At 44.4% G+C, this 12,366-nt stretch overlaps 1 protein-coding gene across 1 annotated transcript in view; it reads right to left on the bottom strand.

Annotated features, from left to right (window-relative positions):
* The window catches only part of LOC107224631 (teneurin-m), a 342,331-nt gene extending 334,957 nt beyond the window's left edge, over positions 1 to 7,374 (bottom strand). The window contains exon 1 of the mRNA XM_046742613.1: positions 6,415 to 7,374. The gene's annotated coding sequence lies outside the window, so the exon portion shown is untranslated. The remainder of the gene's footprint in view (positions 1 to 6,414) is intronic.
* Positions 7,375 to 12,366: the final 4,992 nt, after the last annotated feature.

Genomic DNA, 12,366 nt, shown 5'->3' with positions numbered 1-12,366 from the left:
TGCCCGTCCAGCACGTTTATTATCGGTATTTTTTGGCCGCATTTACCTGCAGTATCAGTTTCGTGCCTCATTTTTGCACGGTCTTAGCGCCGCGACAATCATTCGTGGAATTCTCGACTCGATGGCGATTAGCAAGACGGTTTTTTACGAGTGGAAGTTGACCACTGGGCTAATTTATTGACTGAAAAACCTCGAGGCCTGATCGTTTTTTCACAGACTTATGCAGGGTTTTATGTTATATTGTATGTATAATGTATATAGGACATTCCGTAAGCGAGAAAATGAGGGTATAAATATATACGTAGATTACCAAACAAATGAATATTTAATTTGATATCGGACATTTCATTTGTGAGATATAACTCAATTCGGCAGACATTTAGTTCAGGTATGTACTCCTATATTTTCCCGTTTCCTTGACATTCATTTGATTCTAACTTATAAAGTCTCAAAGTTGAGAATTAAAAAAAAAAGAAGGAAAAAAAATGCTAGTCATTAACAAAATCGGAAAAAAAAATATTTCTTTCCATTTCGCGTCTTCGCGATGATTTTTTGTGCTGGTGATTTTTTCGTACGACTGACGGATGTTGGGATATAAAGTAGTGCGAAAATAAGAACACTTTTGTGAACCATTGGTAAAAAAAACTAAATATTTCAGGGCTTGCTTTTCCGATCCCCGAAATAGCATGTTATATAAATTGGCGGCAGGTCGAGTTGGCTTGGAATGCCCCATGTACGAGCAAATTTTTTTTCCGGCCAAGTTCGCGTGATATGTCATAGGCATACTTTCGCATAGTTGAGTCGTGCAATTATACCTGCAAACTTGACTAGGTTGAAAATCGTTTGCTCAGAGGGTTTTTCTGGGCGCTTGAAATTCCAGTGAATGGCGCAACACGCGAAGTGCGGGACGAAGTGAACCGGCTGAAGAGGGAAACGCGATTTACTCAAAAGCATAAAAACTTTTCAACACACTCGAGGGGCACGTGGGGTCGTGATCTTTCCACCTTGCGGGGTTGATATTTTATTTTACTTTACTTCCTTACTAGGTGCTGCCGTAGTTACGTGCGATGCAAAATTTTTACCGCCCATAACTTGGCGGGAATTTACTCCCACGCAGTGTGCACGAACGTTTTATGCGCCCACTGGATCGATCGATTCGCGATTTTTCTATTGCGCCATTACGGCAATTAGCCTCTCAATTATAGCAAGGAAATTCTCCTTTTGTGGAGGGAAAATAAGCGTGTGGCCTCTGATCGATCCGTGTGCAATTTCGGGTGAAACTTGGCTGCCTTGTGCGTTGAAGCACGGAGCGATTTCACATACAAACACAGAGTCCGCATCCGTGGGGTCGAGTTATACTTACCTGCGACTTTCGACTTTTATTATACATGCAAAATCCACTCAGAATTGGAAAAATGTAATTGGTTGAGAAAAAAAGACGAAAAGAAATAACTTTGAGCCCATCTCTCGTGGGACAGCGGGAAAAAAATTCTATCGACTCGGTCACTTGTTCTTTATTAGTTTTTTACCGTAAATAAAATGAAATTCCCCTCCTCCTCTCGGTTTTCCACCCCCTGCCGTTTATACTGCTACGTCCAAAACTTTTTAACTTTCTTCTGCGGTGAAAAGCAAATAGATTTCTTTGCAAATATTCCACAGCCACGTCACGTCGACCGCGGTCCAGAGTCACTTTTCGTATATAACAAGAGAGGAAAAAAAAGTACACAATATCCAATATCTTAGCCAACAGCCAATTTTGTCTTCGTCTCGAAAATTATTCTTGTTGAGGTACGCGCGACTGTGTAAACCGATCGATCATTGTACCCGTCAAAATTTGTCCCGCGATACGAGTTGACATTTTTTTTCTTCTATTTCCAATTATTTGAACAAATACGGCAGACAAATTTGCTTTTTTCAAACTTATAGCTTATTCATTCGCATCAATAAACAATATCGACTCATAAATTACAGCAGAAACATGTTACATTTCATTCTTACTTTGTCTTCGTCAGATCCTTGCGATCACTGGTCAAATTGTCCTGAGAAGTTCATCGCTCTCGAAGTACTCGTGAATCTGGATGTGAAAAATTGTACGTTTGGTATCGAGGAGGATTCGAAACTTGCGAGAAACTCTGCAGGCTGATCAAGCGGAATACGTAGACGGCGATATCCAGCAATATCTGATGCGATCCACGTACTGCATCAGCCAGCGTCTGGAGGGACACGGCAGAGGTACGTAGTCTGCGAGTACCGTAGCTGTCTCGTATTATGGGAACGATTAAGGTGGTGATAAGCCACCGCCGAGGGATACGGGGATGGTATGTGACGTCGTCGGACAATCTATAGTTATTAGGGGAGATTACAGGCCCGGCGGCAATCTAACGGAATGGCTAGGACCCCTCAACCATCCTCCCAACCCCCTTCATCCTCGGCCAATCGCCGTTACGTTCGACCTTAATGCCTCCCTTAAGTCGGACATTTTATAAAAACTCATTCTACTACGAAATCGAAATTTCGAGTGCGCGCCCTTATCACAGGAGCTCTCTACGCGGTGATGTGTATATTGTGTAAAGTACGAAGGGGAGAATTTTAATATTTTCGTAATTGCACGTAGTAACGAAAATTATTTACTCAATGCATCGGCCATCTCACCCCAAGATTACGGTCGGTGAAATGCCACACTTGGGAGAGATGGCTTCTGGTGGTAATTGGTTATCGATATAAAAATATTTGAACCAATTGAGTTGGAAAAATTTGAATAAGACGAAATTAGAATTCAAATAAATAATTGAAATGTTACGATTGTCAAGCGGATTTTACCAGCATTGGCTCAAGATTTACGAGAAAATAAAACAGAATTATTAGATTCAAAGAATAATCTTTGATTAAGGTGCAAAGAAGTCGGTGATTTTTATGATACGTATTTTTTTACGCTTTTTTTTCTTCACAAATCTGTGTTCTCAAATGAAACAGAATGTTCTGATGAATCTTTGTAATATATCTAATATTTTTCGAGTATTCCAAGAAATAGAAATGATCGGTCGTGTCTCTCCCAGCGAGGCATCTTTTCTGGATTTACCTTATTAAATTAATGCGAATCCGCCTTTAATTTCGAGACAACCTAACAGAATCTCTGTTTTTCATTTGACTGCGAACACTGGTAGCTAGCGTTATTCTCGTGAATATGGTATTGAAGTGAGATTGGAAAAAGTTGTCGTATCGTTTTTGATCTGTGACTGATGCATCGTCGTATCGGCGCGGTAGTAATAATCGCGAGGGATGACGGGGCGCAGAATGCAAACAGGGATCTCGTAACGCCGAACAAATTTCCGTAAACTCTGTTCCTATACGGATCGGAGGACTGACAAGCCAGACGCCGAATCCAAATCCTTCATGATTGACTGTCAATTATATTTGATCGGCGGCAATTTGTACAATTTACATTGAGCCTTGTCAAGATTGATTTCATGCACGATGCGGCCGCCAACGGGTTTTTTAGTTTCATTTATTCCTTCTTCTCAATCGTGGTAAACAATTTCTCGTAGTTTCGCACAGATATAATACCGCGCGTCATACTTAACCCACCACTCGTCTCTATCTCTCTTCAAAAGCTCCGCCATTGCTATTTCTAAATAAAATCCTTACCACCGAGACGAACGATCCATTTTTTTCATCCGCGCGGTAAAATTTGACGAGGGAATATTTCTTAGCACGAATTGACAGAATACCAGAATGGCAAATACCGCGACTGTTTTCGCGATAAGAGGTAACCGCAGGCTAACTTCGTCCGAACGATAGAGGGTGGAAAAAGTCGAGTCTTGCGTGTCGCCGGGGGTTCGAATGCGGTTGCATAATTCCACCGTAAACTTGGCGCTATTTTTGCAACCTCCATTAGCATAACCCGGCCGTTTTTAATTTCCACTTTGCTAAAACTCATCTTATCCGTATCAGAAGTATTCTGTATACGTACAAGTCTGCAGCGCGAAACTTTGGCTCGGATCAACGATCAAATCATAGCCGGGCGAGCGGCCTAAAAGGCAAAACTACCACCCGGCCAAGAAAACTCGATAATTATCGCACTCCATCGCGCACCTAACGTATAGTAGGTACGTTAGGTCTGATTGCGAACTAGGTCGGGCTTGACTGCTGCATAAACGTAGACGAGCGTGTGTATCGTAGGTCGGTATAGCCTGCAGGGCGTAAGATCACGCGAGTGATTTCCGTTCATCGCATCGTCATTATCATCAACATCGCTTACACAGGTAACACGTATCCACGCACCCCCGTACCCGTAAGGCCAGGTCGAGTGGTTTCATCGCGATTAACCCGCGGTCGAATAAAACGCTCAAACAAGATATAATACAGCTACGAGTAATACGTAAACATCACGAGTATGGTTACGTCGCAGACATTCGCGGGTTCACCGTCGAGTCGTGTAGTGATTTACGACCGTCTGCGCTATCTCGTCTTCGATGTCTTGGCTTGATTCGGGAAAAACAACCCTTTGTGAAAAATTCAATTTACATTTCTACGAACCTTTTTTTTTTCACGCGCTAAAGCCGCGCTGACAAACAGCTGCGTGCTTTGTTGACAAGCTCAGCTTCTGCAAAATTCTAATGAGGGTAAAATTCGCCCGACAAAACTAACCCTGGCACATGCATTGTCGAAGGTGATGAAACCGACACTTTCCTCCCTGTTCTCTCCGTGCCTGCAGCAAAGGCTCTACGTGAGTCCCGTTTTATAAGGCGCGATGATGAATCGATGAGAAAATTCTTTAAACGAGCCACGTGAACCTCTTTCTACCCCAACACAGGTTTTCTATCGGGGAACGATTATAAATCGTTTGATCGAAAAAGCATTGTGTCGTATAAATCAGTGATCGATCGACGCCCTCTACCTCTCTCGCTCTCTCTTTCTCTCCCTCTCTCTCTCTCTCTATCGCTGCGATAGTCGCCGTTTCCGAGCTGTCATCCGTGCGTCATTTCATTTCACCGACGACACGCGCTGATCGCTAATAATTCCGCTCCCTTGCCAATTTGACGCTATTCTATAACGTCGCGGTCTGGTTCTGTATCGGGGTATAATAACATAGTACCAAATATAGTGATATTCGCAATAAGTTGAATTCATTTGCTACACGGTGGATGGTACACTGACATTTTGGGTAGCCTAGCCATGCGGAGTAATTAGTAATCAGACTTCGTGAAACGGGGTCTAACGCAGCTGTGGGTGTTTTCTTTTTTTCTTTTTTTTTTTCATTCTTCCTTTCCTCTTGTCGCCAGCAATTAGGAGTCAGTCAGTCAGTCAGCCGGAGTCCGTCTGGCTAAATGCGTCACTGGCACTTATTATTCTTGTAGCCACTAGCCAGCGGGTAGATAATGCTCGCAAACAGTCCGGTTAAGTCTGTTCCGTATTCAAAGTAATTCTCGCGTGTGTGTGCGTTTGTGTGTGTCCGGGTGTTGGTTGAGATCGGAGACCGAGTAAGAGACCACCCAGAACATAGCGCAGTCCTTTATTTCGCTCCTTCATTCTTACTTGCGTTCTTTCTTCTCCTTTCCTTTCCTTTCCTACATTCGTTTCTTACGCTTGTGTTTCTATGGGCCATCAACCCGTTGCGTCGTCGCCGTATGCCAACCAAAGTATGTACGTATCCTCTTTGTAAGCGGAGTGTAAGCCTCTGCCGCGCATCTTCGATCTATATTAGTCTCTATGTGTATTTCGGTGCGAACCCGCCGTTTCTTTTCTTTTGAAACGTGTACCTACTTCATATGGTAAGTGATCAAGGTAGAAGCTAAGAAGCTTCTAGTGGCTTCAAAATTCGATTATGTATGTATATATTGATGGGCGGTAAAGTAGTTCATTTGGAATTGCGGCCTGTACCGAACAATCGACGTACGTTACGGCATACGTATTTTTCATCGCGTCACGTGAGTGAAAAAAAAAAAAAAAAAAAAAAAAAAAATGGACAAAATGAACGAACGGGGGTGTGAATTTAAACGCAATTAACAATTCCGCTTATCGCTGCAATTTCGTCGCTCTCAATTATGTCGTAAATATGTCATCAATTTCACTTGCTTTATGAAAGAAATATCTGCACAGCATTGATATTTTTATTCCACTTTTTTTCCAGACTCACCCGATGACCTTTAAGGCGGTTGCGGTGTGGGGGGGTTTTCGGGTGGACGAAAATGAAACGCGTGAAATTTGTTGGAGAAATTTTACGGCGGAGTGAGCCCTTTGGGCGGGAAGATCGGCCACTCGACTTTGAAAAACAAAAGGCTGATCGGCAGCGGGGGAACGAAACCGACCAGGAGTGATCCTTACGCGTGGCCGACTTCCGCAAGCTTTAAATATATCCCGAAAGAAAGATGAAAATTGACGGCCAAGGGTGTAAAAGTAGAGCTTTCGACTCACCAGCTAAAGCTCAGCTCTTTACTCCGCGGCTTCAGACGATGAAAGAGCAGTCCAACGTTGCTGTCGATCGTCGTTACTGATTTTTCCTCTTTCAATACTTAACAATCACTCTGTTTGTTGATTTCCTCTTTTTTTTTTTGTTTTTTTTTTTTTTCCTTTAGGGTGAACAGTTCGTCCGTCTAGTTTCTCCACAAACTGCACTGAACGTCACTCGTAGAATCCAGCCTTTCAACCATGTGGAACTTTCGCCTTTCTCAGCTGCGTCGCGTGAGGGTGAAAACAAGCCGCACACTCCTGATAACCCAAAGCTGCAATCTATGTCTCGATGCTTTTGAACGACGAATTTCAAGTGAGTTACGGATGCATCAACGCCATACGCAACTGCTATTCAGTTGAGCTTTCGAACAGATGCAACAATGCTTTCCCTGCAGTCCTGCTCGTTTAGCGAACGTGCACTAATTTTAGGCAATGCCTTGACACACAGTCGGCGATTTGCTCAAGCTTCGATTTGATTCCTCAACGACAAAATCGAGCGTCAATAAGGGTTGACTTCACGTGACTAAATTTCCGTGTCTAGGATATGTTTCAGACGGAAGGATTCCGATTCACCAAGCATGCCAATTCGATGACTGGAAAAACTTGGAGAATTCCTTGGCCGCTAAGCATTAAATGGACGCTGAGGAAACGGCTGGGATTTGTCTTGGAAGAGATTCCGGGATCTGAGCTCTGCAAGCTCGCATCAATGCCGGTCTACCTTCCAACCGAAGTCGCAATTCGGCTGTTTTACTGTCTCTGATCTGCCTTTCGAGTATTTATTCTGCCGTAGGTGCTGAGGACTCTTTCCCACATTCAGCGCCAACTAAGGAACGGTTCAATCACGACTTGGATGCACCAGCCGAGGGCACATCCAGGCTCGAGCGTGGCTTTGACAGAGGGGCAAGGACTCGCGAGGGAAACGTCCGTTCACGAACAGTCCGCCGAGCGCACTGAGCTTAGACATCATCGTCCTCGACGGTTCTTCTGGATGAAGCGAGGTTCGGGGTTCGATTCCAGGCTGCGCTTGCGCCACGTCATGCGCCCGAAACCAACCCCCGGTAAGGACCGAGGACTACGAACGCCGCTCTAGTCGAGCTTCATAGTTTATCCTCACTTTTCTCTTACACAAACGTAAATGTATTCTCTTCCGATGTCTCGGTGCAGAAACTGATGCGGATACGAAAACCTGGCTGCATCCACCCGGAACGGACGAAAATTTTCGTCGTTAGTGTGACGCGATTACCCCGGTCTCCGACCTTTGACTTTGGTCCCAATCTTCTTCCGGGCCAACGACTCGGTCCCTAATGGCCTCAAGATTCATCTTCGATAGTCCGATGAGCCCATTGCTTCCAGGAAAATTCTTCGATCCTCAGAAGCTCGAACCTCCACCCTCACCAATGTCGTAAAGCAGGTATATGCATGTGTGTATAAATGCGATATGTGTATGTGCGAAATGTTTAGGCATATCATTGGTTCGAATCGGTTTTCCTCTGGAAATCACCAAAATTTAGGCTACACGGCGACTTCCAGTAAAACCGTTTCATGTTACATTCTACAGCTAGGCAGCAGAGAGAAACTTGATCGTTCATTTCTCTGCGCGATGTCTGGACCCAAGTCTGTGTGTATACAAGGCATCGATTCGATACATACTCGCATGCCTGGGGGATCCCTCCTAACGGAATCTTCATAAAAAGGGGCATGAAATAAGGAATTTTATTTGATTTTCTCGGATATCTTGATTTCGATTAGGAGAAGAAGCCTCTACCGGTGACCCTCTTCGGATGATCCGAAAGGCACCGATATCCTCGAATGGGTATTTTTCCCTCGCATATTGACTCGGGCACTCCGAGTCTTATCCTCCCTTATACCGTTCCTGTAAAACTGACAAGGGTTGAGAGGCGTGTTGGCATCGTAGCGATCGTTAACGCGAAGCGTCTTTCGTGCCCAACAATTGCTCTATTTAAACTCGGATCGTTCCAATCACCTCAAGATCTACAATCAGACAAATGTGTCATGAAATCTTTCGTTAACGTTGTGACAGAAGCCACTGCATGACTCCGCGTGAGGCAGGGAAACGTGACGACCAATCGGATCGAGAGTAACGTCGGTATTTCGCGGGAGGGATTAATTGGGATAGCAATCACTTAATCTCCTCGTCGTGACGCACTCGTGATCATTGACCATGGCGTTCAGGGGTTCGTTGGTGGCAAAGTGCAGGCCGGCCAAGCGGCGCTGCAGGATCTCGAGTTGGTTTCTCGTTCCCCGGCTAGCCGTCGTAATCGTCGGAAATGGCGTTGAATGGCCTTTGACGTTCTCCACCGTTGGCGCGGGGTTTTTCGATTCGGTAGTAAAAGGCTCTGCGGAGGCCTCGGGCTTTGTCCGATGGATTTTAGGCCCGGATTCGATCGGATTTGCATTAGTGATCACCTTTTCGGTGACAAAAAATACGCTACTTTCACTTTCGGGGCTGCTCCGAGTAAGAAAAATAAACTACACGTTCCGATATTCAGGACCGTATTTCGCCCAGTCCTTTGTTTAGCGAAAGCGAGTAAAGGAGCCGGGATGCTGGCACGGTTCTCTCGCCGAACTTGAGAGGAGAATTAAGTTAAATCCGTCGCGATTGACGAAGCGGAGACGCCGCCTTGCCTCTCCTTGCCTCGTCTCGTCTCGTCTCAGTCGGTGGGTGGGAATGAGATTTAAAAGGAACGGTGCTGCCCGCGTGATTTAGCAAAAGTCTCATGCCAGATAGCGCTGCGGCAGCACAAATCAAAGGGTTCATCCTCCAGCGGCACCGAATCCCGTGATGGCGGTTCGCTCTCTTTCTCTCTCTCTCTCTCTCTCTCTCTCTCTCTCTCTCTCTCTCTCTCTCTCTCGCCTAGCTCAACTGAGGGCACGAGGCTGAGGGTGATGCGCTTTCAGAGACGAGAGGGAGAATCTAATCCGTAATGGCATTGCGAATATCGGGAGGAAAGGGTCTCCTGCAGGGCGAGGGACAGCGGAAGTCGAGAGGGCGAAGGTTGAACGGCGAAGGGTGAAGGGTGAAGGGTGAAAGCCGAAGGCGCGGGCCTCGGCTCTGTCACCGACATCCCCGTCATTCATCTTTATTCTAATCTTGGCATTAATTTCACGATTAATAATCGCAGGGGCATTATCATCAACGGTAGTCAACGGAATTTGGGGCTTCGTGGACAGCGGACTCGCGGATGGTCTTGAAATAAGCTCGACGGGAGCTGTCTGCAGTTGGAATATCGATACGATCGAAACGCTACGCAACAACGGCAAATGTAGATACCTATATAGGTATGCAGATGCTGCTCGATGAACACAACCGCTTTCAAATTTGGCGCAAACTTCGTTAGTCCGATCCCTTTGTCTGGCGTTCCTTGCATTCTTTTCCGACTTCCAGACACTGTGAGAAGGAGCACCGCAGGACTCGAGCTCGCAGCTTCTTTGCAGCGCACTCAATCACCGCCGTCCGTGAAACCAGCTCCACGTACCCTCGCGTTATAAACATACTCTGCACATCTTACGGACACACGGACACCTCTGGAAGATGAATTATCGCTGCGGTGGTTCTTGCGGCCGACATATACATATAGGTATGTACACATATTCGTACCCATCATTCCACGGTGACATTTACCCTCTTGATACGTACCCTTCAACCAGCGACCACGATTTGAAATAATTTTTTTTTTTGCTTGTTTTTTATTCTTCTTCTTCTCCGGTTTTTTGTGCATGAAACTTTCGTCGTATCGATAAGTTTTTATTCATATTTTGACAAATTTACAACACACTTCTGCGGAAATGTATATACGTGCACATTTATAATATATATATATATATATATGTAATAACTCGGAATTGAAAGCGAGCTTCGGGGCGTCGGGAGTTTGGGGAATCGGGTAAAGTTTAGAAGTGGAATAATTACCAGGTACCCATCGAGGCTCCATTGGTGCATCGTGCTTCGGAAAAGCTTTGTCCAACTCGAACTGTACAAAACTCCCCCTCCTGACCTCCTGCCCCGCTCATTAAGTCTAGGGATCTCTCTCGCTCTCGGATCGTCGGCTAATATTTCTCTCTCTTTTCTTCGTCAGTTTCTCCGCGTTATTTCTCTCCAACTCTTAGCTCTCTCCTCGCCGCTTTTAACCACGGCAAAAGGACCAGTGATTAAAAAATAATAACTCGCGTCCTCTAATGGAAACCGATATCAATGCCAATTACACAACCGCATGTAAACCGATCCTCATAACCGTCGGTTAACGCGCTCCGAGCACAAAACTTGCGAGCAACTCGAAGAGGAGTTAACGTTATAAATTACCAGCTTGATCTGCGGACCTCCATCAATTAATAAAACGATATGCATGTATCCTAGGTCCTCGTACCGCCAACATTGTCGAGTCAAATTATCAAGACTGTGAAACCAGCACCTCGAGGAAACCGATATACACTGAGAGAAATTTTTAGTTCCGGTTACCGCTTGGTCCTTAACTAATTTTATATTTTACCACAATCGAAAAATATAGTTCGAGGTACAAAATGAAAATTAGTTTTCTAGTTGTTACCCGAAATTCTAGTATCCGTTACTATTCTTTCTCATTATGATCACTGTTACTATATATTCTTGTAATTTTTGCGAAAATTTAATGCTTGTGTAACAATAAATTGACGTTAAAGCCTTGTTTAACTAAAAAAGTAGAGTAAACCTCGCAAACTGATTTTGCGTTGCAATTACCAAAAAAGGGTCGACAATAGCGCAAAATGGTTAGGCGTACCTCGTTTTTCGTAATACCAACAATATTCAAACAGTTTTTTTAACGATACTCGTTTTACTGAAATTTTCTAGTTACTGTAACAAATGAAATTTTTCTCAGTGTATATACATGTGTACATGTATACACGTACATACCTACGACGTGTTTCTTTATAGTCATTGCTGGGGATCATTTAGACATTGGAGATCCTGATTGGGCTTTAATTAATGATAATGAACATATCACTGCCGGTTTTAGTGGACGTACATACGTTAATTGAGATGCGTGGACGGATTAGACGCCCAGGTCAATAGAGACGTATGTGATTTAAACACGGAGCTACGACGGTGGGCAGAAATGTCGATTGTAATTTATTCGGTATTCCCAGGGAGATATATTTTTGTAAATTTAAAAGCAATTAAAACGCCCGAGTCTCACCACCAGCAACAGCAGTAGCAGCGTCTTAACTGATTAACTAACGACCCGCAATCACCGACACGCCAAGGTGAGCGAACCAACTGCGGCGATAGCGATCGTCGGAGAGGCAAATTGAATCCCTCAAAAATAACCACACAAAAAGTTTACCGAGCCATTAAAAGCGCGCTTTTCTTTATTTTCACGATTTTTGTATTATTTTTCTCAATTGCTTCGGTTCGTTATTAACGTTTCGTGTTCTATTTCACCCTCGTCCGCGTTCGTGACGCGTGTCCTCAGGCCTCTTGCGTTTTCTCTTCAGAACTGTTGCTGCAATTATCACAACTTATACTTAATGCTACTCCTACGCAATTCCTGCAAAGGTCTTGACATTTTTTCCTTTATTTTTCCTTCTTTCATCATAGCCTCGCTGTCCGCCCATGCAACCGATGCACGTGAGTGGCTTCGAAAATTCATTTGGCATTTCGTTAAAAGATTTAAGTGAATCTACACCCAATTCTGGGGTGAGGTTAGCACAGTCGGCGTATATCGCACGAGCGTGTGGAAATAAAGATTGATGGCGTTGAGGACTATGTCTGGTCTGGTCTGGTCTCAGGTATAAATACTTGGTCGGGTCTCGCACGCAACCGTCTTGAGGAAAAGAGAGATGGAAAGGAAAAAAAAAAAAAAAGAAATGGTGGAATAAAAAGAAACATGTGTATATACGTATGTGGATTTTAGTGCTCCC

The sequence above is a fragment of the Neodiprion lecontei genome, chromosome 6, assembly GCF_021901455.1.
Source record: "Neodiprion lecontei isolate iyNeoLeco1 chromosome 6, iyNeoLeco1.1, whole genome shotgun sequence".
NCBI classification, from domain to species: domain Eukaryota; kingdom Metazoa; phylum Arthropoda; class Insecta; order Hymenoptera; family Diprionidae; genus Neodiprion; species Neodiprion lecontei.
This window is presented reverse-complemented; position numbering and strand designations above follow the sequence as displayed.